This window comes from Columba livia, chromosome 2 (assembly GCF_036013475.1).
Source record: "Columba livia isolate bColLiv1 breed racing homer chromosome 2, bColLiv1.pat.W.v2, whole genome shotgun sequence".
NCBI classification, from domain to species: domain Eukaryota; kingdom Metazoa; phylum Chordata; class Aves; order Columbiformes; family Columbidae; genus Columba; species Columba livia.
The window spans coordinates 37,572,183-37,592,300 of NC_088603.1; positions in this window are offsets into that span (position 1 = coordinate 37,572,183).

Here is a 20,118-nt window from a genome sequence, read left to right on the forward strand (position 1 = left end):
CTCTGCAAGCTTGCAGTCATCAAAATATCTATTATAAACCTTGATCTGTGAGCAGGACACTAGTGAGAATGTGTGGGAAGGTATATTGCCTCCATCATTTCACTGGTGTAGCCACTTCTAAAAGAACATCTAGTTCATTTATCTGGGAATGATTAGAGAGAAGACTGATCATACAAGTTCATACAAGAATGATTAAAGCACTGGAAAATATACCTCACAGTGTAAGACAAGAGGAGTTCAATCTATTTAGCTTAACAAAGGAGCCACAGCATGACAAACTTTGATCTCACGCTCCTTGATCTAGCAGATGAAGATACAACAAGAGCTGAAACAGGACAGCAGCAAACCTAGATTATAAATAAGATGTATTTTTTTGTAAAATCATTGCAATTTTAAGATAGTAATAGAGTTATTTTTAGAAAAGAGGCTCTAACTGAAGCAAGAAATTGTTCATGAAAACTTCCTAATCCATAGTATATATGAAGTCAGACTCAATAACCAAAATAATCTCTCAAACCAGATAATCTATGGATTACTAAGAAAATTTCCTCCAGCTACTACATTATTATTTCATTATATGTTACAAGCATGTCAAGAGACTCTCAATAAAATCCACAGTTCTTCATAGCCAATACTATACATCTGTGTCTCAGAGAGAAAGTGTGTGCCTAAAAAGGGTCATAAAAAGGAATTATTTTATGCCTTGTTTTGCAGATTAAGTGATATGACCAAAATCAGACAGGAAGCTTGTGTCAAAATAATGTATTTGAATCTACATAGTCCTTAGCACTACTTTAACCAAAATGTCATTGAGATGTCACTGAGGCATCTGCTGACATTGTGCTTAGAGACTGAGTGCCCTTCTTAAGATCTCTGTAGTGCCCACATGCTGGTCATTCATCCCTTGCACCCCAAAACGGTGATGCAGGAGTGCAGAACACTGGCATGTGTGCACAGGTCATGGGGAAGGCATCTTGACCACTGCTGATGGGACAATACTGCTGGGATTTCTGGATCAGGGTTCGGTTTGTTTTTTTTAGTAGAGCCTGCAGAGGACAGTAAAACAAGATTCACATCATGTGAGTTAGCTGTTAACCTGCCAATGCCAGGTACAGAGATATACAGTGGTGTGCATGGAATGTGCAGGTCCATGCTCCTGATGTGCATGAAGCTGAGAACACTCTCAGGATTTGTGCTGCTCTGGAAGTATTTGAAATGTAGCCCACTATAACCACATGTTCCCATCAGCTACCCCAGCTCTCTCTGTGTGCTGGTCCCTGTACAAGGGGAAGGCTGGGGGCAGAGGGGATTCGGGCACAGTGAGGGCTAGCACCAGCTTGAGCCCAGCCCAGCACATCTGATACATTCACAGGGCATGGCCTTTATGAGCATCTTTAACCCACCCTGAGGTAACAACTGGTCCAGGTCTGTCCTCTACATGTGGACAGCCTGGCACATAGCAGCCCTGAAAAAGGCAAGCAGGCAGCAACATAGTGATGGGAAGGATTTTTCATGAAAAACTGAGCATTCTTCAAGACCTGAAGTGAATTGGTTTTTGTTGACAGCAATTCCTAAAAATATTGCATCTCTTTTGGTTTGCATTTATTCCCTGCCTTCCTTCTTCTCTCCATTAACAGAAGATGAAATTATTCTTCTCTGCTCTTGCTTTAATTTTATATTTTCACCCTGCATATTCAGATTACATTTCTAATGAAGTGCTACACTTTGAGAGGGGTGTTTCTGTATGGGGACAGAAGCAAAAAAACAGGAGCTTCAGTTGTCACAGAGCTTTCGTATTGGACATTATGTCTGCAGGAAAGAATCACCCAGATTTAGTGGCTATTCCTTCAGTGGGGAAATTCATATGCTCCATGGCGATGTTTCATGCAGAGCAGGGAAGAAAAACCTTTCCATGTCTAGTGCCTCCAAATGCGCACATGAACGCACACACACATGCACACACAGGCACGTGATGCTTTTCCCTGAGTCCTGAAGACTCGGACGGTGCTTTAAAGTGTTTGTGTAACACCGTCATGGCTAGTTAATGCATTGGAAATTAACAGCAGTTAAATAACAATTAGTAAGCTGAATGCTTTATTGTAGCCATAATTCCTTTCCATTTTACTCAGCAAAGGCAAGAATGTCTTGGCTGTAAGCCAAGTGATTGCTCAGAAGGGAGGTTATGCATTTACATGGCATCCAAAGGGTTAAGTTTCCCGATTAAATCCAACAGCCAGAAAGGAAGAAATAAGTCTGTGAGATGTATGGCAGGAGTGGCTACTATCCTAATAACATGTAACATATGGACAAACATTTTAAAAACAGTTCTCTGGTAGAGAAGCTGCACTCCTACAGTCTTGTAGCTAAGCTAAGGGATTTTTCTTCCCTTCTATGATATTGGGTTTTTATAATTTCATACTTTGAACGCTGTTTTACAAACTCCAAAGATTATGGCACTTATTTTCTTATCTCATTAGGATAAGCAACAGATGAAAGTTTGTGAAGATCCAAAGACCCTTGTCCATTCGGTCCTGTTGATCTCTCCAGCATGTCCTGTGACGGCAACAACGTGTATCACAAGCTGTTCAGCTGTAACTAAGCTGACTAAATGAAAATATAAGAGCTAAGGGTAGCTGGGTGTGGTGCCAACCTTTGCTCATGTGCTTTTGTTTGCAGTTGGCAGAGTCCAGGCTCAACTTATTTATTTTATTCACTGAAAGCCATATCTCTACATTTAATTGTTGTCAAAAGGAAATGGGCATGTCTTGTGGCTCCTGATTGCATTGGGAAAAGGTAGTGGTCACCTTACATTAAATCTGAATTTTTTGCTGCAGGTTCCATCCAGGCCAAATGTGGAGCTCATTATTGGTGGAGTTTATAAACAGTTGTTAGAAACTTTAACAGAAGTATAGCTCTACATAAGAAACTTCTTCAATTGTATTTCAACATTAATCAGAATTATCCTTAACTACAGGGACCTTTAAAAATATGCAGTACCATAATACACACATCTATGAGTTATCACTTTTGTAAACCTCAAACCTGAGAGATTTCTTGTCTAGGGATGCAAGACTGGCTGCTTGTTTTCTATCTAACCTAGCCTAACTCTCACTTGAAAAACTTGCTGGTTCAACCACTTAGGAGAACTTGGAGTATTCAGCAATGCTTCTCTACAGACAGTGACATTTTAAGGCTACGTGATAAACCCATTTAGAAATTCTGTCTGTGGACAGTACATACACTCAGTATATTGAAAACCCTAATTGCTAGGTTTCTCAAAAAACTTTCTATTTTTGCCTGTCTTGTTGCTCACATTGCTTCCTTCACTTTCATATCTGAAGGCATGATAAAGGAATGTATGGTATGTCATCGTTGAATGTAAAGCCTTCCTGGTGGCTTCCTAGTCTGGACAATAATCAAAGAATGAGAAGAAATTTATTTTAAGCACCTACTCTATACTGACTGTTGAATGTAAATAAAAAGCACAGCAGCATTAAATGTACTGAACGTATGGTAAAAATCAGGAAGGCTTTGACTTTAAGAAGCAGCGCTGTTTTGTGAGACAATGGTCACAGTTCACTCTCAGTATTATAAAATTTGCAAAACTCTATAAAAGGAAAGACAAATTCAAAGATAGATTAGTTAATGTGACATTGCACTCCTAGAGAGCTTTATTTGATTCAGGTGTGTCTGAATCTTTGTTAATTCTTGTGCTAAATAGGTATACATTTGGGACTTGCTAACATGATGAAGTCCCTTCAGGGTGCCAGCAAAAAAGTTTTGCTTCTGTGTAAATGTGCCTGGATCAACAAAATCCCAGCCAGTGACTGAAAAGCAAGTACAATTCACTTCAAAATACACGTCAGTCAGGGAAGATTTATGCCTAAAACATTTCTCCAAAGCTGTGAGTTATGTCTGGCTGTGTAGAAAGCCCTTTGAATACTTTGGCACAGGTGACATTATAAAATGATGGTATTGTTTTCAATGTAGCTACACCTGCTGGGGTGTCATATGCTTAAGAAGCAGACTTTTGAATGTTAATTTTCTTCAGGCTGACTTTACCGCTGCTATTCAGAAGTATTAAAGTCTTTCATCTGAGTTTTTGTTTAATTAAAAGATCGGGCAAGACTTTCAGCGCTGATAATTTTTAAGAGCTCGCCACCCAGTGGTAAAAGAGACTTAATGCTATTTTTCAGTTCCTGCAGGAAGAAGCAGTGTGTATAGTAATGCTTGAATATGGTGGTGAAGATCAACATATTGGCATAATAACACGTGCAAAGCAAATATTAAGGAACATGCAATAAAATGCTGTGGTTTATTTTTTACTTTTTAAAAATTTTTATTTTAGGGGGGATTAATCAAGGAGGTAAACCATTTGAAATGCAGATGACATAGCTTTCACTACCATACTCTGCTGTAAAAGAATCAGCCCTAAGTAGGTAAGTTATTATTGAAAGTATTTACATTGGTTATTTCGAAGACAAGAACCACCTGGACTGTGCAAATCTGACGTATTGCCATTCAGAAAACTCAATAGCAATGATTGCATTAACACATCTACTTCTTTAGCTGCCTGGGTTTCAAGTAGCTAAGTCTCTTAAAAATTAGTGTGCTATTGTTTAGTCACCATTTTTCTGGACACCTAAATGTTACTTGTAAGCTGTATGATTGCTGTGGAAACAGGATTATTCATGGGGGGTCCTGGACAACAAGTTGGACATGAGCCAGCGGTGTGCCCATGCGGCAAAAGAGTCCAGCAGTATCCTGGGCTGGAGCATCTCACATATGAGGAAAGACTGAGAGAGCTGGCACTGTTCAGCCTGGAGAACGAGCTCTTTTCAGTGGTGCCCAGTGACAGCACCAGAGGCAATGGGCACCAACTGAAACACAGCAGGCTCCATATGAAGATCAGAAAAACATTTTTCATAGTATCATGGAATGACTTGGGTTGAAGGGACCTTTTAAAATCATGTAGTTCAACACACCTGTCACAGGCAGGGACAAATTTCACTATATCAGGTTGCTCAAAGCCCCGTCAAACCTGTCTTTGAACACTTCCATAAAATCAAAGAATGGTTTTGGTTAAAAGGGCCCTTTAAAATCAGATAGTCCAACTTTCACTATGAGGGTGATTGAGCACTGGTATAGGTTGCCTAGGGAGGTAGTGGAATCTCCCTCCTTGGAGATGTTCAAAAACCCTCTGGGCATGGTCCTGGGAAACGAGTTGTAGGTGGCCCTGCTTGTACAGGACAGTTGGACCAGATGACCTCTAGAGGTGTCTTCCAACCTCAACTATTCTGTGATTCTGTGGTAGGGTAATAATCTGGTTTGTCTCCATTAACCGCACGGAGCTTGCCAAAAGCTATCACTTAAAAGTTCTTTATTTACAAAATGAAACTGTCAACTTGGAAGTGCTTGAAGAATAGGAACTTCATATGCTACATCTACATAGTCAATGTGTTTAATACACTGAATATGACTCTGCAATTACTTTATCCATTCTTACTTGCTTGACATTTTAAAAATATTTTCAATATTCTATGACAGAAGTCATGGCATCATTAATTCTTCTGCAAAAATGATGTACCTTCACATCACTTTTAGATTATTTTAATGCTTGGGATTACAACTAGCAATTTCTGTAAAACAAAGTTATCTTTAAATATTATTTTCACACAAGTGTGACTCTGTGTTCCACAGTATCATTGGAAGGGTCTGCAACCAGAAGTCATTCTCTGGTCTCACATTATTTACTGCCCAAAGAAGCCAACTATGCAGAAGGAAAAGATGGTGTTCAGGAAATTTGTGTTTAGGTGCAGCTACAGAGTCTACCCTCAGAGGTGCCCAGCTCCTGGCCCATGGTGTGTCACTCCCATGTTTCTGGACTTGATGAGAAGTAATTTCATCCAGAACTTCTACAGGCTGCAGTCTGCCACCTAACAAAAGTGAGGGCCTTTGAGATCCTGTCCTTTGTGAAATGCGACGCTTACTTAACCATTAATCCTCCTATTTATCCGAGTTCTTTAAAATGTCACTCACAAGGTGGGGGACAAGTCTCTAGTTTCAGATGATTTATTCAACGAAAAATAAAATGCCACAGAGCAACTTCTTTCTGGGCACTTGAACAATGAACGTCTTTTATGCACCCAGTGATCCATGAACCTTATCACCATGAAATGTTTGTGTTGGTAATTCACTGTGATGTGACCAGCCACATACATCACCTAATGCAGTCAGCTGAAAATATGAAAAAGCACGCACATACACAAGACAACTTTTCTCTCATTCTCTGGAATAAAAAAACCTCGATCCAACAAGACAACTTGGCCTTGGGAAATTTGGCTTGTGTTTCAGCAAAGACCATTCTCAAAACCACTGATACCAACAGGCTTCCTGTTGAGCAGCAAGGACCACACGCCTCTCAGGAGCAAACCCAAAGGAAATTTTATATTAAGATTGCTGTTTTGTAAAATAATTTCATCTTTCAAGACAGATTGCACACTTAAGTCCAACTTCTGGGAACTGCATTGGAAGTCACGCATGAAAGCAAGCTCCAGCTCCAGTCACTCTACGGGTATCAGGGCAAACTGTGCTCAGGATGTGGCCACTACTGTTGTCACAGTCACGCTCTTATGGCATGTACACTTCATGTCCTGAAGATACAGTGACAAAACCTAAATACCCAGTGCTCTATCATGCACGTAGTCACACAAACATTACTCATAGTTGGAATATGTTGGTAAAACCATGGAGTTAGGTATGTGTTTGTTTAAGTCCTGTGAGGAATACCAAACCTCTATTTTCTTCCTTCCTGTTGCTTAAAGGAACAGAGCGCAGTCAAAATTTGTTCCCACTCACGGGTGCATACAAATCCATGAGGATTGTATTGGCTTCTGACAGTGGCCTTGGTGCAATGAGCACTGGTTGGGAATACATTCCAAACTCAAGGGACTAGATCAGGCTTGTTTGTGTAATGAAATGCAGCAGAATGGTTAGCATGTTAATTGTATTTGTTTTTAAACTGATATAGCTTAAACAGTATAAAAACTATAGGAAACCTGGGTAGTAGTAGGGAATAAAGACACAAAACACCTCGATATCAGTGTACTATCTGTCCTCTATTCATGTAGCTGTTGCTGAACTAAACTGCCTGATTTATGCACCTTGTAATAATTATGTCTCTAAATTGATCACACAACTGCAATTCCTTCATCAGTGTTAAGCTTTACTTGGTGAAGGTGCAGTTCAAAGTTAGTGCCCCAGTCTACTAGATGGACAACTTACATGTGAAAAACTGCTGATTCTAGCTGCATAGGATGGCCTGTTTTCTAATCATATTTACTAGCCTATCTTCTCAATCACGTCAAGGTCTCACATGCAATTTCTTCTTTGCAGTGGAAGCCCATGTGCAGGCTGCTGCCTTGACTGATACATTGAGGAATGAACCACAGACCTTGGGGGAAACAAACCCGGAGGATCAATGTGCTGCTGGAGTTTGAGCTGAAGGGTTAATGGCATCATCACTGTGAGCTGTAAAATGCCACAAGGGCTTTGCAGTTCAGTTCAGCAGAGTCTGGTCACCTCAAGCAGATGAAATTTGGCCAGGGGGCTGAACAATGAGCTGCTGTGTTTAAACTTCTACTGGTTTTATGAAAAAATAGTGATGAACAACACTATCAAAATGGTCGCTTAGTCTCTTTGCCTTCACTCTCATTTCTACAGTTATTGCGATAGGAGCAGTGTCAGTTTGTGACTTCTAACCTCTGTGATGTGACAAGGCTATTAATCCTTCCATCAGCTTAAGCCATGTTGGGAGACTGAAGCAGAAAACAAGAAACAGATTTCTTTACCAACAACCTCTTGTGTTTGGGTGTGAATATTCTTTGCCACAGTAATGACAATCATACTTATGTCAAACCAAACCCTTTTTCTTTTTTACATATTCATATGTATTAATGGCAATTTAAGATCTTTTGCACAGGTTTTACTTATGTGTAGGAGAGTATGATGGAAATAGTCACAATTTTGGCAACTGTCTCAGAATATAAAGATTTGCCCATGGGTCTAAGGCAATGTTTGGTTGTTTCAATTTAATCTGTGCAACTGTATTACAATGTGTTTATACAGTTTCATTAAAGTAATGAAATAGTTAGGTAGGCCAACTGTCTTCTCTTCACAGACCCAATGTTGCAATCAACAATCTGTCAAAGAGATAAAAACTCTCACAGAAAGCAATCACCTGACTGAAGACATTCAGGACAGATTTTGTAGGTGTCCCATGATTGCACTAATCTCTTCTGAACATGTGGCAGCCTCCTGGTGACTTGGCAGGATGATATTGCCGCACCCAGCTCCACCAGCCGTTGACAGGTGGTCTCGTTTTTCATTTCACAGTAGACTACAAAATAACTGCTGCATTTCATTACACAAACGATGAGGGAAGAATCTTCCTAGAGTTATTAACTGCAGGGGCAACCCTGAGATGCAAAAATCCAATCAACGTTCAGTCCATATTTAGCTCATTTTTGGAAAGAAGGTTGGGTTTGGACTCCAGTGAGGTTTGGATGTTGGGATTGCTTTAGTTCCACCTCTGTATGTTAGCAACTGTAAGCCAAGGCCGCCAAGGATGAAAACATAACTAAGAAAAGATTTGTTCAAAACCAGCTCTGTTAATTTGTTTCAGACCTGTTGTGTTTCATTCCATGAGAACAAAGTGCTCCCAAGTGAATTCTTCCCACAGCACCACCCCTGCTCTGGCTGCTCCCCCAAGGTACACCTCACTGCTGGCTCTCCAAGGTGCAGCTGCTAAACCACGATTGGCTGTTCCTAAATTGATTTTAAATCCTATTTTTTTCCACGAACCAAATTCACAACCTTGCTCAGCCAGAGAGCTCAACTTGAGTTCATTTATCACTAGCCTTACTTTATTAAGACAGGATAACAAACAGCAATGGTTTACTGTCAATCAAGCAGGGGTCAGTTGTCCAGCTACCTGACTCTCATAACCCTCAAGCTGCAAGTCTCTTTTGTATACATTTGTTTAGTTCCTTGTATCTTGTAGCATATTGTTCGGTATTATCTTCTATCATGCCCTTCCTAAATGGTTACATACTTAATCCAACCCCTAAGGAGTCAAACAAGCTCCAGGCCTCAGCAGTGATGGGTGCTCAGGTCAGACTACATTTCTTTAAATGCTGTGGCTGGACTTGTCCCAGTCTGCAGATGCAATACCACGGGTACCTTTTGTAGACCACTCTTAGTCCCTGGGTGGACTATAGGCATTCTGCTCATTTGTCTGGTATCTGAGCCCTTAGCAGTCATGCTCTCCTCTTTACTTCAGTTGCACAACCGTAATAATTAGACTTGCAGTTTTCCAGGCCCTTTTTTGCATTGCATTAGCCTGTGCCTTGCTGCAGAGTCTGCATCACTAGCATTTGCAATACAAATGTGCCTGACGTGTGGCCTGCAGCCCAGTCAGTGCCTCTGAGAGCTGTAACACAACCAAAGGAGGACTGCATCAAGGTCACCCCCAAGCAGCAGCCACACACCCACTCTCACATCTTTTGGGCAGCATCATGTTCTTGGGTGCACACATTGTACTTCCCTCTTTGTCCATCATTTTTTGGTCAGACCTTTGGAGTCTTGTGCATCAGCAATTAGGTAAAATGAGCAGTGCGTCACACAGTAGGCATTCCTTCAGAAAGGATTCACTGCCTTTGTGCCCAGAATTGTTTGTATTTACTCTTGTTCTTTCTTATGCACTGAAAACCTTCCTCTAGCCAGCCTTCAATGTTTAGTACAGACTTCTATGCAAGAGCAAAGTATGACAAGGTATCTGCAGCAGCAGCCAATTAAAGTGAAGTAAAAAAGGAAAGATTTTAAATGTTAAATGTGTAGCAGGAGATTATTTAATTACTTTACAGGACAGGGGGATAGACAACCCAAACAGACAAATCAGTGTAACTGGAATAATGACAACCAGCAACCTCCCAGGAAAGTACAGAAAAGAGATAAGTCCATCATGAAAGAGGCTTAAGATAACTCACATTTCATCGCATTTGCTGTGGGCTAAGCCTGAACACAGGACAGTTGCCATGGTTTAGCTGATGTGCAGTTATTTCTTAAGCTCTCATACCTCAATCATGTGTGTGAGACCTAAGGTTGCAGAAACACAATAGATCAGCTTGGCAGAGTTCCATAAAAACATGCAAAACTTTAAAAACTAGGAAAAGAAAACACAATTTGATTCAGAAATTGAAAGAAAATAACTTTCATTTATATTTTGTAGTTCAGTTCAAACTTCCACAACACCTGCATCCCTGCAGTACTGTGATGTATAAGAAGTGAACTGCTACAGTAACGGTGGAGTCAATGATGTGAAAGTATATTATAGTTAAAATAATGTAAAACTAAATATGAATTTCAGTTGTGTGCTGAATGAGGTAAAAACCAGAATGAAAACATGTCTGTTTTGGTGATAATCAAGAGTAATTCCACGCTTTGGGAACCAGGAACCACATCCAAGAGTAGTGCCAGACACATGGCAACAGGGCTATTTTTTCATAGTCTTTTCCACAGGAATCACTCATAGACTCCAAATGTTCTTTGGGCCAGAGAACAAGAAATAGTGCTCTGCAGGACATTTGTCTGTGACTTCCAGTACCAGCTACAATGACTGGAGTTAAACAAAGTGGACAGTCTCAAGAGCAGATGTTCAGATACTCCCTGAGTCAACGATCAAGATACTCTCCTAAAATATCAGACTTAAATATGATTCTTTGTTCCAAATCAGGCAAGGAAGGGATCTGGACATTGGCTTCCTGTACCCTAATTGAAAGCTGGATATGTACACGGGTCAACTATCAGCAGCAGAGACAATGGGAGATACATGGGCAGCAGACATCCACAGCTCTGCTCCTTGCTTTGTTGAAGCTGGAACCTGAAAACCCAGTCAGGGCTGTTGCTTGGGACAGGGAATGAGCCATTTCAGAATGAGCAGTTTTCATCCTCACCCATTCCTCTGGCAGCAGCAAGACTGGCTTTCCTGAACTATCCTCTCTGCTCTTCACCACAGTTCTGTTCTTCCCCTCCCTCCCTTCCTCTGGTAGGAAGAACCCACATCTCTTCTCCAGGCAGCAAAATTCTTTTTTGCTGATGCTGCGAAGATGCCTGAAAGTGAATCTGGTGTAAGCACAACACTTTAGCCTAATAAATATAATTTTATTCCAAAATGTATATACGTTTATCAAAACTCAGGAAGAAATGTATCGCTGTCCAAAAATGAAGAAGTTGTGTTTAAATCACAGGGTATTTGTGAACTGCAAATTCAAAAAGTAAAGCTTTCTAGTCAAATTAAAGGAATTTTCTTCTGTCTTTGCTTCAAATAACAAACTAAAAACTTAGAAAACTTAGAAAGCGGTAAAATAAAGCAGCAATCTGTTATAAGTCAGAATGAAAGAGACATAGCTGACCTCAAAGATAAGCAGAGAAAAAGATCTGTGAAAGACAGATCACTACATTAAAAGTAGTAGCTGTGGTAGAAGACACTTCTACATCAAAATCCCTCCTTTTTTCAGTGGGGACTCCAAAACTGGCCCCCAGCTGGAGAAGAGGGTGGTATTCAATACGCTGGAGAGTACCAGAAAGCAAAGGCAGAAATTAGTTGTTAAGACAAAGTAGCTGCCTGCTGGACAAAAAGCAAATGGCATAACCGGTGGAGACGTGGTGACCTTGTTGCCTGGAGACATTTGAAGTGTGTTTTGTTAGCGGCTCTCCAGTTGGCTGGGGTAGACTTGGCAGCCCGGTGCAACCGGGTGTAGGTGGATTGCTAGCAACGTGCCGGCGGCTCGTTTTCTGCGGGGTCATTCTGCCCTTTGTATCGAGACTCATTCAGCTGGTGAGATGTGCTGCGGGAGGTTTGTTGCTGCAGAGCACCTGCAGGGTTTGGCACCTGCCCTGCTACACAGTTTTCTAGAGGGAAAGGGAACTGCGGGCTACCTGGGCGGCTTCAGGGGAAGACTTTCCTGTTCTGCAGCCCTCTCGTGCTAGATACCAGAATAATCAGTTGGATTAGCGCCAAGCTGTTCCTCTGCACAGTGGTTCTTTGCTAACCTTGGAAACTCAATTAGAAATTGTTTCATCTGGGCTTGTTCTGTTTATTTATTCGTTTAGCTGTCGAGCTGGAGTGCACGCCATGCTTATGAGATGAACTGATTGGGCAGGTCTGGATACTGCAATACTTTCTAAGGGAACAAATATTCTTATGTTTTTTTTCCTGTTGCAGTATCTAGGATCCTCAGCCAGCCTTCCCTGATCCTACCACAAACATCACACTCCAGTCTCAGAATAAAATGGTGATCTCTGCCTTAATACATTTCATCTCCTAGAAGTTTCTAAGAATGTTTTTAGCTTTGGCCCATTTTACTCCACATTCAGGTAAATTTTCTTTATTTATGAGACTTTATCTGAGGATGAACATAGTGACTTGATAAATATATGATCAAAAAACAAATGACAAAGCACAATAATAGCACAAAATGAAAGGGAATTTGATGGCAAGTTTATAATAGAAAAGTGAAAAGGCAGATCTTGCCCCAAATTCTGTTCTTAGATTTTCCACCTTTGGGACTTCTAAATTTTTATAGAGTGCCATCTCCTCTGCAGAAGACTTATCATTTTTTCTAGGGAGAGATGGAAGTTGCAGTGTAAGTCATGTTGCCTTTTATTAAGACATACTGATGCTTGTGATTATGTGAGTTTGGTTGTCAAAGGTAGAGAAATCAGAGAATAAGAGCTGGGTTATTTTCTTCGTGTTTTGTCTCCTCAAACAGTATGGTAGCAAATCTCACAGCAGCAGCTTTTGCTTGCCAAAGAAGGTGAGGCATCTTTGTCTGCATCAATAATTGCACTGGGCTCTCTCGAATTTGCACAAACTCAAAGCAATCCTGCTGCTTCAGTAACCACATTCTGCTTGCCTTTCCATCCTCTTAACATCATTCACTTTACAACTAGAAAAAACCCGTAATTTTATTTCCATCTCAGTATCTAGAAAAGATAAGTTGGCAATTAAGCCTTTTCTATGCCCTACAGGGGAAATGGATGCAAACAAGAAAATGAAAAAGAGTGGTTTTGACACACCATACCTTTTACAACACTTCCAGGACAGTTACTGCAAGGCAACTGAACCTCTTCTCTGGAGAGTTTTATCCCAGACACTTAAACATCTGTTTTTTAATGCAGAAATCATTAGCACTTTCAGTCATAATAACAGAAAGTGCATTGAAATCCTGAAACAAAACCAGTTGTTATTGCAAAGTATTAAACGTTGAGTAAAAGAAGCAGCTCCTCAGTGGCACGTAATAGTTACAGCTCTTATTCCACAAATCACTTAAAGCCACTTATAACTACTATTATTAGCTATAAAAGCCCACTTGGGTTTTATGAATGCTAGAGAACGGAGACAAAAAGATTGCTTTGAAAAGAATGGTGTCTTGATCATCGTAAGTCTTTTGGCCCACACACACACATGGTCAAGAAAAATGGAGATTATACCAGTCCAATTACCTAGAAAAATGTCTGAAGATTTAAATGTAATTTATCTAGGAAGATTTTATTTTAATTAGAACATAGCATAATAGCAGCAGCAACCTGCAGTGATGTCATCAAATCAAGGCTGTTTCTATGGGAACACCACCAACTCCCAGAAATTATCGTGTCAGTTTGCCATAAATAGAAAAAAAAAAAAGAAAAAAAAAAAAGATATTTTTTTAAAAAAGGTGGGGGGAACCGAAAGAAAAAAAATATTACAGGAGAAGGAAAATGAAGAGGAGAATCCAGTCCTCTCCTTTCGATGCTCATTGCCAATATGTTGTCAAGTGTTATTCTGAAAAAAAATGTAGTGAGATAAAAATTTCAGTAAAATTTGCAGTGCTCCTGCCACACATCTGAGGCCTTGGACACCATTTCTGAAGACTTTCTAAAGGGTTTTACGGGAGAAAAAAGAATGAAGTGCATTATTCTATATTGATCACTGCGCTTCCTGTGCTTTCTACAGCACGAGCTCAAGATTGGTGTGAGAGAGAGAAATACTTTTGGTCATGTATATTTACACTGTTTCCTCATTTCCATTTTTTTGCTAGCTCTGCACTTTGAAAATCCAGTCTGGAATGGATACAACTGCAGAGCAAGGAAAGTAAGCAATTCATATCCCAAACAGAAGCTGTTCTTTCCCTCCATCTGCTTATCTGGTTGCCTCCTTCTCCCAGCAACCTTCTTCCCAACAGCTGCCCCGAGCCTGGTGCCTTCAGCAACCACATAAACACAAGGGAAACCACTCGAGTTCCTCCCAGGAGTATCTAGAGATGCCCTATCTGTTTGAGACTCCAATCCAGTGGCATTTTTGCACTCTGGTGCTCACTGAGCTTGTTTCTCCTGCTCTCTTCACCACACACTCCCCTCCGTGGAGGGAGTGCTTTCCAATGAGCTGCCCAGGCCAGTAGCAACAGTTTCCTAGTGCTGTATTAATCATAGAATCACAGAATAGTTTGGGTTGGAAGGGACCTTCAAAGGTCATCTAGTACAACCCCCTGCAATAAGTAGTGACATCTTCAACTAGATCAGGCTGCTCAGACCCCCCCTCCAGCCTGGCCTTGAATGTCTTCGGGGATGGGGCATCAACCACCTCTCTGGGCAACCTGTGCCAGTGTTTCACCACCCTCATTGTAAAAAATTTCTTCCTCATGTCTAACCTGTATCTCACCTCCTTTAGTTTAAAACCATTGCCCCTTACCCTATCGTAACAGGCCCCGCTAAAATTCCCTAAATGTTGTATTCTCAGCTGCAAAATTTTCTCTTGCTTTCTCTTGCTTTGTGACTACTGTCTTTCCACTTACAAGATGTGTGTTCTACTCTCAATGATTCCCATTTATTTCCCCCTCATTATAATCTTTTATCAGCGCTGTCTTATTGTGGTTAGTAATAGTACTTGAATGTCACACCATAACCTGGATCATTTGCTTCGTATGTACTGAGAATAAATTCTCTTCTTAGAAGTAGTCCAGGATAACAAATTATTATTGAATTTTATCTCATTGAGTGACTGAGAATAATAGTGTCACTTTGAGCAAAACCAGACAGTGAAAGCATCAGTAACTTCTGCTGAGAATATTGACAGTGAATTTATGGTGGTCCTTCAAATGTAATCTTTCCCCTTTAACAATTTGATTGAAACTCGTATCTGCATATAACGCAGCAGAGGGCACTCCCTTCTTCAGATCCCTACAATGAGTTTGAAGTACTTCAAGTGCTCTCATGGGCTGGGACAGATATCAATTGTATTTCAAAGAGAAAAATTATTTTAGGCGTCTGTAAAAATGTTGATTCCACCACTTGTAAAGAATATGTTTGAGTCCATTTGTTCCAACAGGACTTGCAAGAATATTTTTCATATGCAGCAGACCATAAAGTATGTCAGATTTTATCGTTAAGTGCTGAAAAGCTGAATAGGCATTTACTAACAGTATGTTTAAATCTTGGCTTCAAATGAGGCCATATCTTCCTTTAGACACAAAGGGCCAAATTATTATTCCAAATAAATTCTGAAGGATTTACAATAATATATCCACATGCTAAAGCTTCAAATTTGCTGATGCAAACAAATCATGGGACCTGCTGCCTGCCGATCTCCTGCTATCCAACAACGTAGACTGGCCCCTCTATTTGAGCTTGATGTCAAAAACTGCAGAGGTGAATGGTATTTCAGGTTGGACTGACGGTGAACTAGGCAGAGAAGAGGATCTGGATGGAAGGGAAGAACAACAATTTGCTGAGAAGAGCCAGTTGTGCCTGAGTTGCTTTCAGGAGCAGCAGGAACTTCCTGGGCACTTGTACCCAAGATGAACAGATACAGACTCACCCCTCTCTTTCACTATGCTAATACCTAAGCTGCACATGCAGTGTTAGTAACTGCATGTGCCCTTATGTAGAAGACTCTCATTTGTTGCTTAGCACCCTGTTCCAGGTAAACTCTGAGCAAGATCTTGTGCTTGACATCAATGCTTAAAAAAAAAAAAAAATGAAAAGGAATGTTCAAAACATGTTCGAAGTCCAGGACGCAAAAAGCCAGTCGTGCTGCTTCTTTGCCATGATGTGACAGCTGAAGCAAAAGGAATTTCAGGGCGGGGGAGAAAAAATTGCTCGCAAAGATCACAAAGTACCTTTCTATTTCAAGAAAGTGGCAAAGGAAACCATCCTCTTCAAACACCCTATTTGTGCCTACTAATTATAATCTTCAAGTACGCTCCCCCTGGTGGGGATGAAAAGGTTATGCTCCAAAAAGTGAGATTCGAGAATGGTATTCTGATTCTTGCCATATTTCACTTTTCACCCTAATTGCAGACTAGCACCGGGCGTGCTTTCAGCTCATTATTCCCTACAGAGGCCTGCTAATGGTGTTTCTTCTATTGCCTAATTCTACAGCTTTAACATGGAAAAATTCCTTTCAAATTCAATACCGACGGAGAGCAAACAGTAGGTCTGCCTCTCTGCATTTTGTTTAGCTGTTCAGTAACTGGATAAACATTAACCAGCTGGATAGGGCAATTATAATTTTTTGAGGTACTGTAAATGCTTGCAATGGCATAGTATCTGGCAGCCTCACAAATATTAATGAATGCATTCTTGTTCCACTCATGCTATTAAGAGCGATTAAGTACTTTCACAGAGGTCATGCAGAAAATGAATGGCAGAACTAAGCACTAACTGAAGAAAATACAAAGCTTTTTTACCGAGAGATACTTTTTAAGATATCCCACAGAACAAACAGAAATAAGCAGAATACAATTAGTGGAGGGAATTGACATCAGGTACTAATTATTTACTATGAGCCTGAATGTACTTAGGCGTCGTTTCCAATGAACTCAGTAAACAGCTTGCTCAACAAGATCAGAAGCAAGGGTTTAGGATTTGGATTAAAAACACAGTGAAAAAGTAAACACTAATATCCCCCTCTAGGGAAATCATCTCTACTAATTATTTGTCTACAGCTTTCCTCAGTATTGCAGTCTAAACTGCATTTGTAAACATCACTCCATTGTTCTGTAGCAAGCAACTCACTCATTTTTAGGAATTTCTTACTAAAATCTATTAAAGCAAAATTAAAGTTTTGAGTTGTTATTAACCCTCCATGGAAAAGACAAAATTTGTACAAATAACAAGGAAAAGGTCAATATTTGCAGACAAATATATGGGAATATCTCTGTTCATACATGGGAATGTCTCTGTTAATGTGGAATTAGAGCAAACAAAGTCATCAAACACAATAGCTGAGACTGTAATTGTAACAGAATTTTCAAGTGTTGAGAGCTGTTCAGAAGTGTAATCAAATAGCATGCTAAAAGCAAGAAACTTCTTTTATTTCTGCTCTTAAGCTTTTATGCAAAACCTATTTTTATATTATGCGCAAACACTTTGACCTATAGGTATTTCTGTTAAGTCTTAAAAATGTTTGCATAAATAATGACAGATACAAACCAATCTGTATTTTCTGACAGATGTGTTTAGCCTTGACTCAAGTTTAAATTATTTTTTTTTACTTTAAATTTAAATAATTTTTGTTTATGTTCAGTGGTGACTAGAAAGCTTTGTATGTGCTTCTTCAAAACACAAAGGTACAAATGTTGTAAGGGAATGAAGGTTTTCACATTTTCCTTATATTGTCTGAGGGAAAAAAATATGAGTACTTATAAGTACTTTCTTTGACAAGTATTTATATTGATACATACCAGTAAAGCATCTCAGATTGTTCTACACAAAATCAGTAACAATGTGCCAAATGAAAGATCTGGTTCTTCTTCCTCTGTTTGGGACACTCTATCTCCTCTTAAATGGTTTTCAGGTATTTTTCATTTTCTTGTGTGGGATTTTGGGGAGTCTTGGAGATAACAGTGTCATAAACATGCTCGCATTGTAGAAATATATCTAAAGAAATGGTCAATGATACATTTGCTAAGAATCATTATCATCTAGCATTGAACAAGCTATGAATGGGAGGAATCTTCAATTAAGCAAAATGCATTTTAAAAATTGTTTTAATTTTCATTTGTTTGTAGCAAAAACAGATGAATCCAAATGAAATTTCTCTCGCTACGAGGCATCATTCACCCATCACATACTATGGCAGGTCACCACAGGCCATTCTCATCTCTCTTGTCTTTAATAGTCCTGGCTTCTCAATGTATTGGACAGAGATTCTGCTTCCTCCTGGTTTAGGTTAAGTTTATCCTGCCACTCGTTCATACTCTTGTTCAACTACACATTTGTAATCTCTTCGGAATTATAATACAGGCTCATAGCACATCTGGCTTTCCACAGAAGGCCTAGGACCAGAAATGGAAGGGTGCAAATTTCTCATTTAGGCTGTCAAGGCTGGAGGTATGAGCTGGGGTTCAGCTGTGCAAGATACAGCAAGGGAAGGAAATGTGGGAGAAAGATACCAAGTATGGCAGCTGTCTGTGCTGGAATAAAAAGACGACAGACTGGGGCTGTTCTGTTGCTCAGCCAAGCCATTCAGGAGTCCCCAGATCGATATGAGAGGCATGTTCCCATCTTGTGACAAAACCCAAAATAAGCTTTGCAGTTGCTTGCTGTGTGGTACCAAGGAACCACAGAGAATGCTGAGTCTAGAACAGAGGCAGAGGTTCTCCTTTTCTGGAAAAAATTGTTATATTTTTTTGATCCACATTAAAGCATATTTGTCAGGAGTAAAAATATAATTGCAGGGAACCAAAAAGAAGGGGTTTTCAGTGCACTACCCTTCACAAAGCTCCTTGCCATTTGTCCAGAAGTCTTTGGTCTCTTCCACTACCGTTGTGCATTCCAGAAATGCCATCGTTCTGATTCATCATTGGAAATGGAGCATTCTTTTGCTTTTCACCTATGCCTCTCAAAGACAAAACAGAAAGAGAAGACTTTTGTAATTCCTAGGTGTGCAGCCCTGTTGGACTCTTGTAATAAAATCTAATGCACAACAGGTTTCTGTAACCAGCTACCACTAGCCAAGAGGCAAGTATTACGTTCTTCGGTGTATTAAATGTATGTGAACTATGTGTACCGCAGGTAAAGTTAATTGTTACAGACTAGACCAGTGCATAAAGTTCATACCAGGTCAGTCCAGCTGCACAGGAAGAAATGCATACTGTTGCACTGTACAAATTCTGCTGTTACTATGTGGACCTTGTTGGGACATGAAAGAAAGAAAGTGAAAGAAAAGTCATAGAAACAGGATTAAACCATTTTTTTCTGGCATACTTGAAGCTTGTTCCTCTTAAGTTCCTTTTTGATCTAAACCAAAAGGTGGACAAAGTCCATTTCCACATTAGAAATCTAAAATAAAATCTCAGCTGAGATTAATTTACATGAATACGGAAAGATATTTTCAAGTGTGGCATTATATATATATATATGTATTTAAGTAAATGCTTACACTTAAAGTTTTTTTCTGGGGCATTACCTATGGCACTCTTGTCTTGGTTTTGTGCTTTTAAGTTAAAACTAGTGACCAATTGGAAAGGGGTTTAGAGCTCCCTGACCACTGTGGCAACAACTGGGGCAGATGCTTAGGACTGGGAATTATTTAGTCTGACAAGCAACCAGGAGGATATTTTCAGAATCAAACTCACACTCCCAAACAGATGGGACAGAGAGGTCTAGAGCACAGATTTTTGTGCCCCTGCCCTGTTGAGCAGAGGAACCACAGCCTGATGGTGACTTTTCACCAGTCTCAGAGGCTATATTGCCATTGTCCAGACCCAAGCAACACTGATTTTCCTGACTCTCTTTATGATCAAGCAGGGCAATAGAATCCCCAATTCGACATTTCTACAACAAAACAAGTTTTCAGCAAAATCCAAAGAAGGTAGGCCTGCCTCTCAGTTACCTGAAAGCACCATCTGAAGGCCACTGTGCAGACAAGGACCTGCACTATGATATAAGCTATTCAGCAGCATCTTCATTTCAGTGGCGTTTGCTGCATGACAAAATGGGGGTGCCTTGTTCCTCCAGCTTGCTGGAAGCCTGCTCAGCAGCAGCTCCCTTGCCCTAACAGAAACACGGGAGGTTCTC